This window comes from Penaeus monodon, unplaced genomic scaffold (genome assembly GCF_015228065.2).
Source record: "Penaeus monodon isolate SGIC_2016 unplaced genomic scaffold, NSTDA_Pmon_1 PmonScaffold_59, whole genome shotgun sequence".
Classification (NCBI taxonomy): Eukaryota; Metazoa; Arthropoda; class Malacostraca; order Decapoda; family Penaeidae; genus Penaeus; species Penaeus monodon.
Window position 1 is genome coordinate 192,666 of NW_023660884.1, and position 8,353 is coordinate 201,018.

The 8,353-nt window shown below is 36.8% G+C and overlaps 1 non-coding gene across 1 annotated transcript; it reads left to right on the forward strand.

Annotated features, from left to right (window-relative positions):
- The first annotated feature begins 5,353 nt into the window (after positions 1 to 5,353).
- Trnal-aag lies at positions 5,354 to 5,435 on the forward strand. The gene has a single exon. It is a non-coding gene; the product is annotated as a tRNA-Leu (tRNA).
- Positions 5,436 to 8,353: the final 2,918 nt, after the last annotated feature.

The following is an 8,353-nucleotide window of genomic DNA, read 5'->3' on the forward strand; positions in this document are numbered from 1 at the left end:
TCAATTTCGTTACCTCATATGTCCGTATCTAATGTTTTTTTCCCAACAGGTTATCAAGTGATGTAAAATAATCCTTCAAGTAGTGGATTCGGGTTTGAAGCTAAGAACGGGACTCATACTTCTGAAGGACATTAGTAAACAAAGACGCAACATTTAATGTTCATCTTCGGAAAATGTGTGGACCGACGCTTCCATACTACTGCACCTTAATCGTTTAAATACTTTTCATAAGAGGAATAAATGGGTTAATCGACGGCTATTAGGCAGAAGCAACACAGCAGAATCTCAAGTGGAATCTCGCCTTCGCAAACTCCCAATCTACTGACCTGAAGGTTTGAAATACCAGTAAAGCTAACGACGAACTGACGGTCACGTGAAAAAATCCCCGCGGCGTCATATTTATTTGGTTTATATGCTTCTATAACAATTGGAAGATAATCCGCCGACGAGTGCCACTACCCCAACAGATTTATCGGCTGGTATAAAACATTATTGACACACATAATGGTATTATGTAACTATAACATGCAGTAGTGAAAAGTCATACCAGTGAGTAAATCCGAGGTCTTGGAGTATGTGTGGTGCGCGGGGCGCTAATAACTTACTAATTTCAGTTAATATGCTCTATTGTAGTGTGTATATGCACACGCATATACATCGATCATTAAACACGATATGTGAGTGAAAAGCTAAGTGATCTATACAAAAATCACTCGGCGGTTAGTGCACTTGATGATATACATTTCAGCAAACACAGTAACGGTACACAAACATGAAAACAAAAGATAAGTGAAGGGCCCGGGGAGAAGCCAGAACTTCGCAAAATCTCAAGCAGTAGCACTCCAATAAGCATCCAATTGATATAACCCATCTATGACTGTATATATGCCTGCATATATGTATGCATAGCCACACGCATACACTACAGCATATGTAGTGCAAGTTAAGATATCTAAAATCACCCGGCCATTAGTGCACTTGATGATATACATTTGAAGCAAAACAGTTACTTGTAACACAAACTGAAAAGGAAAACATCCACAATAAGATACGAAATTAAAGCGTTTAGAACTCACACAGCTGATGCGACTTGGCTGCATAAACAACACTATTCTTTTTATCTGGAAGAAATCAAAACCTAAGTATAGGATAGCTGTTATTTAAGCAATTTCATTTCACTATCAGTATGATAAACTGTCAATAATAAATAATGTGGTTAATTCTGTCACTATAAACAAATATATCGAGTATCTGCGAAGAACAATGAGTGACGGTGTATATCATAAACCATTAGTATCATTTTTTACGAAACGCTTATTATTCATCCATTTTAGACATCACAAATGCTTATCATGTCATGCAAGTATGCTTGTTCTACAGAAGAATAGCAATTACCAATACAAACAGTAAGAATACACAGAAACTACAGAGTATCACATCATCACTCCTTTGTCTCCATAAAGCTGTTCTTCTACTTATATTAAAAAATTGCAAATGAATTACAACTCTAAAACAGCCACTGCTGCGGTAGGTTAAACGCGTTCAAACTGATTAAGTGCTACTTCGGTATATAGCCAGGAAAAAACAAAAAAAAAAGGGGGGAAAATTAGTTAGTATCTATCTCTCTCAAGGTTCAGATCTCTCAAAGATCCATCATTTCTGGATTTATCATATATTTTAAAGCCTTTCGATATCAGTTACAAAACTTACAAAATACTGGAATAATATATGGTGAGAATGCGCTTAATAAATAGCCTTGATGGACACTATACTAACACACTGTATAAGTGTAATTTTCCTTAGATATTTAACACTAACACGAAGAGGAATATATTTAATAATCACTCAGGCGAAAAAACATAAACATCCAGTTCTCAAAATACCAATTCATGACATTTGTAAATCATTTCCGCATGGACCTCATTTGCCTCAAATTGAATGAAAAGGGTAAAAAAACATAATATAAGTCTCATCTTGCCACATCTCTCACACTATCAGAACCTGATCACGAGAAACACTTTCAACACGTGCTCTGCATCTTGTTTCTCCACACATGGAACTGAGGACAGTTATGGTCTCAAACGTTTGACCTTTGGGAATAACCAAAGTATTAGGCGATGGACATAACATTACTATATGTCACACCACATACGGGATAACTAACACAGTCATGAAAGAAGTAGCCTTTCGCAGGAAGGAAAGCCCGGAAAGACCCAGCAGACGGTTTGGCGCGTTGCAGGGTTGAGATGCCTTCCGAGGAGAAGGCTGGTCTTTTAAGCGGAGAGAGGGAGGAGTAATCTTTTGCGTATTTTCGACCTTATCATGTGGACAAATAATAAAACGTACATATGGTATTTACGTTTTCGCCCCTTTCTCCTAATTAAAAATGCCACAAAGGAAGATATATATACACCTGCATTAAAAAGTAAAATTGCAAATGAATACCGAAAGACTGCAATAGGATTACGACGTGCAGTTCCATTTTGAGATGAAGTCTATTTGATCCGCGTCTTATCTGCTAAAATACTTGGGCTTATTTATACTTGTATTTACAGAACGGAATACACGAGGATATGTTGTCTAAGAAGCTATTATACACATTAAAAAATAATTACGGGATTAATGAGCGGGCCGTGAATATTTTTTATAGTTATATTAATAAATATATATATATATATTATGTGTGTGTGTTATAAAAATATATGCATACACACTTTACTTATTCGTTATCAAGAAAAATAAACCGCTGAACATATCTGAAGAGACGGGCTGTTTTACAACAGATTTTTGCGAAGAAAGTGAGTGATGCGACTTTCATGTTAACGAAAAAACTTCATATATATATGTAATATACTTTTTTTTAATTACTATCACAAATATCTTTTCATAGTTTACAGGTAGCGTGGTCCGAGCGGTCTAAGCGCCTGTTTAAGGCACCCCGTCTCTTCGGAGGGGGCGGGTCGAAGCCCAACGTTGCCAACGATTTGGAATTGCACGCGCAGTGGCTGACCCATAAAGCAAGACGCGGCGAACAAATAACATAGAGCTTGGAAACTTGACTCTGTTGTGACGCAAGTTTCCCTCTATTTACAATCCGTATTACTAGAGATATCTACATCCACCAGTGGCAACCATTCCATAATGTGGGAGAAAAGTAATTCAGTATGTTGTACCCTCCAAACTCTGGAATAACTGCCCTTACTGGCGGAGACGGTGGCCTGGCCACAGGATAGAAGCACGGAAGACAAAGCGGTTGTTGGGATTAGGCTGAGTCCTCCCTAAAGGACACGGCTGGTGTTTGAGGGGGGGAAAGAGAGGAATAATAAGAAGGTAATATATCGAGGGCTTATTAATACGATGTTGCTATAATAAGATAAATACTTCATTAAAACAGAAACCTATTACAAAAAAGATTATTCCAAGTCCACATTGTATTTGTTTGCAATGACTTAACATGCAAAAAAATTAAGCACTTCGTTAAACTATAACATTATTATTTTATCGTCAGTCATTGGTCTTTGCAGACACTGCATAACGACAGAATTTATTTATTTTTTGTCGGTAGTATAAATCACCATAGTGATTGAAGTTACTTTGGTATTATAGCCAGAAGATTTTAGTATCGTATTCGCTCTCAAGGTTCAGATTTCTCAAAGATCTATAATTTCTGGATTTATCATATATATTGTAAGCCTTCTTATCAGATAATTTTTTTTTTTTACAAAATACTGGAATACATTACATGGTAAATGACGCTTAATAAATATCCTTGATGGACACGAAACGAACACATTGTATAAGCTTATATTTTCTCTTCAGATATTTAGCAATATCATGAAGAGGAATATTAATAATCCATAAGGCGAAAAAACATAAACATCCCAATTCTCAAAATACCCATTAATGATATTTGTAAATCATTTCCGCGTGACCTCATGTGTTCAATGAATCACAAGGTTAACAACCATAATATAAGTCACTCCTTGCCACATCTCATTACATTATCAGGGACCTGATCACGATGAACACTTCAACAAGTTCTCTGCATCTTGTTTCTCCACACATGGAACTGAGTGACCAGTTATGGTCTCCAAACGTTGACCTTTTGGGAAATTCAACCAAAGTATTAGGCGATGGAAATAACCTTACTATATGTACACCACATATCGGGATAACTAACACAGTCATGAAAGAAGTGGCCTGTTGCAGGAAGGAAGCCCGGAAGATCAGACGGTTTGGCGGCTGCAGGTCTGAGATTCCCTTCGCGAGAAGGCTGGTCTTTTAAGCGGAGAGGAGTAATCTTTTGCGTATATTTCCGACTTATCATGTGACCATAATAAATGTACATATGGGTATTTCCGTTTTCGCCTTCTCCTAATTAAAAATGCCACAAAGAAGATATATATACACCCTGCATTAAAAAGTAAATCGCAAATGAATACCGAAAGACTGCAATAGGATTACGTGTGTCAGTCATTTTGAAGACGAAGTCTATTTTGATCGAGGTCTTATTGCTAAAATACTTGGGCTTATTTATACTTGCTATTTCACAGAATGAATACACGAGGATATGTTGTACTAAGAAGCTATTATAACACATTAAAAAATAATTACGGATTAATGAGCGGGCCGTGATATATTTTTATATTTTTATTTATAAACACACGCACATATATATATATATATATATATATATATATATATATATATATATATATATATATATATATATATTATATATATATATATTATATATATATATATATATATATATATATATATATATATATATATATATATATATTATGCATGTATATATACATACACATATACATATACGTGTATATATTATAAATATATGCATTCATATGTATTCTAAAAGGAAAAGATCTGAGCTATATCGATTCGTGGAATAGATCCGGTCATGCGGTCTAGAATAGTAAGAAGACCTGTGATTCGTAGGGCAGATGAGGTCGTGCGGAAAGATATATTTCATTTGAAAAAGTGTCAGTAGGTATTATGAGCAATTGTGACTGGATTGCTACCTAAATCCGCAATATTTATAAAATATTAATCACTTTCAAAAGTTGCATGTGTGTGCCACAATTAAATTCGACTGTCGGACTTCACGCACATAACAGAGCGACCGGACAGCATGAACAAAAATTATTCGCTTATCAAGAAGAAATTAAACCTGAACATATCTGAAAAGAAACGGGCTGTTCACAACAGATTTTTGCGAAGACAAGTGAGTGATGCGACAGTCATTATATCAGAATTTTACGAAACACTTCATATATATATTTATATATACTTTTTTTAATTACTATCACAAATATCTTTCATGTTTACAGGTAGCGTGGCCGAGCGGTCTAAGGCGCTGGTTTAAGGCACCAGTCTCTTCGGAGGCGTGGGTTCGAATCCCACCGCTGCCAACGATTTTGGCACTGCAATGTGCCAGTGGCTGGCCCATAAGCAAGACGCGGGCGAACCAAAATAACCGTAGAGCTTGGAACTTGACTCTGTGTGCCGCAAGTTTCCCTCTATTTACAATCCGTATTTACTAGAGATTCTCTACATCCACCAGTGGCAACCATTCCATCATGTGATGAAAAGTAACTTCATTATGTACCCTCCAAACTCTGGAATAACTGCCATACTGGCGGAGACGGTGGCCTGTCACAGGATAGAAGCACGGAAGACAAAGCGGTTTGTTGGGAGTAGGTCTGAGTCTCCCTAAAGGAGCTGGTGTTTGAGGGGGGAAAGAGAGGAATAATAATAATAGTGTAATATTTCGATGGCATATTAATACGATTTGCGATAATAAAGATAATCAATTAAAACAGAAACCTATTACAAAAAGATTATTCCAAGTCCATATTGTATTTGTTTGCAATGATTATCCTTCACGCGAGGAATAATGTTTGAAGCTAAGAACGGGGACTCATCTTCTGGGGGGGAAATTAGTAAACATAAAGACGCAATATTTAATTTTCATCGTCGGAAAATGTGTGTGACCGACGCTTCCATATCTACTGCACCTTTAATCGTTAAAATACTTTTTTCATTAAGAGTAATAATGTGGTTAATCCACGGCTATTATCAGAAGCAACACAGCAGAGTCTCAGTAGAATCTTTTCTTTGCAAACTCCACTCTACTGACCTGAACGTTTGTAATTACCAGTAAGCTACGAACTTGACCTCAGTTGCCCTGCGATTCAAATCATATTAAAACAGGTAAACATATTCACTTTCTAAACAGTACGACCTGATCCTTCCACGATCAATATATGTTAGATCCTTTCCTATCTCGCCACATTATTAAAGTACTGAGCACGATGTTCACTTCAACTTTCCCGGGACGTGTTTCTCTGCACATGGAAAATGAGTGAGGGGTTATTGTCCTCCTCAGAATTCGCTCTTTTGCCAACATCACCCCACGCAGAATCCAGGCCTACTTCTAGAGATCTCTGGTTCCTCCAGCGGCAACCAACGCATTATGCGATGAAAATAACCTTACTATAAGCCACCACATCCTGGGAATGATTGCCACAGTGGTGGAGGAAGTGGCCTGCCGCAGAAAGGAAGCACGGAAGGCAAGACGGTTTGGCAGTCGCAGGTCTGAGACTCCCTTCGCGAGGAGAAGGTTGGTTTTTGAGGCGGAGAGAGAAGAGTAAAATTATAGATATATTTCTATGACTTATTTATACAACATTCTATAATAAACATAAATGACCAATATTCGTTTTCTCTTCCAATTCTAGAACCTCTTGCCATAAAGATTCAGATTCATGTTGTCTTAAGAAGCTACAAATTTAGTAGCTACGTTTCGTCTTCTAAAACTGAATCCTATAAATTTAGTAGTAACCGTTTTCACAACTTATTCTCACAGTTACATGATTGATGTCAATTTCGTTTACCTCATGTCCGTATCTAATTAGTTTTTTTTCCACCAGGCTATCAAGTGATGTAAATAATCCTTCAATTAGTGATCGGTGTTTGAAGCTAAGAACGGGGACTCATCTTCTGAAGGACATTAGTAAACAAAGACGCAACATTTAATGTTCATCTTCGGAAAATGTGTGTGACCGACGCTTCCATATCTACTGCACCTTTAATCGTTAAAATACTTTTTCATTAAGAGTAATAATGTGGCTAATCGACGGCTATTAGCAGAAGCAACACAGCAGAATCTCAGTGGAATCTCGCCTTCGCAAACTCCAATCTACTGACCTGAAGGTTTGAAATTACCAGTAAAGCTACGAACTGACGGTCACGTGAAAAGAATTCCCGCGGCGTCATTAGTTATTTTGTTATATGCTTTCTATAACAATTTGGAAGATAATCCGCCGCCGGGTTCCACTACCCAGATTTCATCGGCTGGTAATAAAACATATTTGACACACATAATGGTATATGCTAACTATAACATGCAGTATGAAAGTCATACCAGTGAGTAAAATACGAGCGTCTGTGAGTATGTGTGTGTGCGCGCGTGCGCGTCTACTAACTTACTAATTTCAGTTAATATGCTCTATTTGTATGTGTGTATATGCACACGCATATACATACACGTCATTAAAACACGTATATGTGAGTGCAAGCTAAGTGATCTATAAAAAAAATCACTCGGCGTTAGTGCACTTGATGATATACATTTCAGCAAACACAGTAACGTGTACACAAACATGAAAACAAAATATAAGTGAAAGGCCCGGGCGAAGCCAGAACTTCGCAAATCTCAAGCAGTAGCATCCAATAAGCATCCAATTGATATAACCCATTTATGTACCTGTATATATGCCTGCATATATGTATGCATATGCACACGCATACACATACACGCATATGTTAGTGCAAGCTAAATGATATATAAAAAATCACCCGGCATTAGTGCACTTGATGATATACATTTGAGCAAAAACAGTAACTTGTACACAAACATGAAAAGGAAAACATCCACAATAAGATACGAAATTAAAGCGTTTCGAACTCACACAGCAGAGCGACTTGGCTGCATAAACAAAACTATTCTTTTATCTGGAAGAAATCAAACCTAAGTATAGGATAGCTGTTATTTAAGCAATTTCATTTCCCTATCAGTATGATAACTGTATAACTAATAAATAATTTGGTTAATTCTGTCACTATAACAATATTATCGAGTATCTGCGAAGAACAATGAGTGACGGTGTATATCATAAAACCATTGTATCATTTTTTTACGAAACGCTTTATTATTCATCCATTTTATTACTATCACAAAAGCTTATCATTTCAGCAAACTTGTCTACAAATGCTTCCAAAACAACAGTAAGAACAGAAAATCAGCGTATCCATCATCACTCTTTCC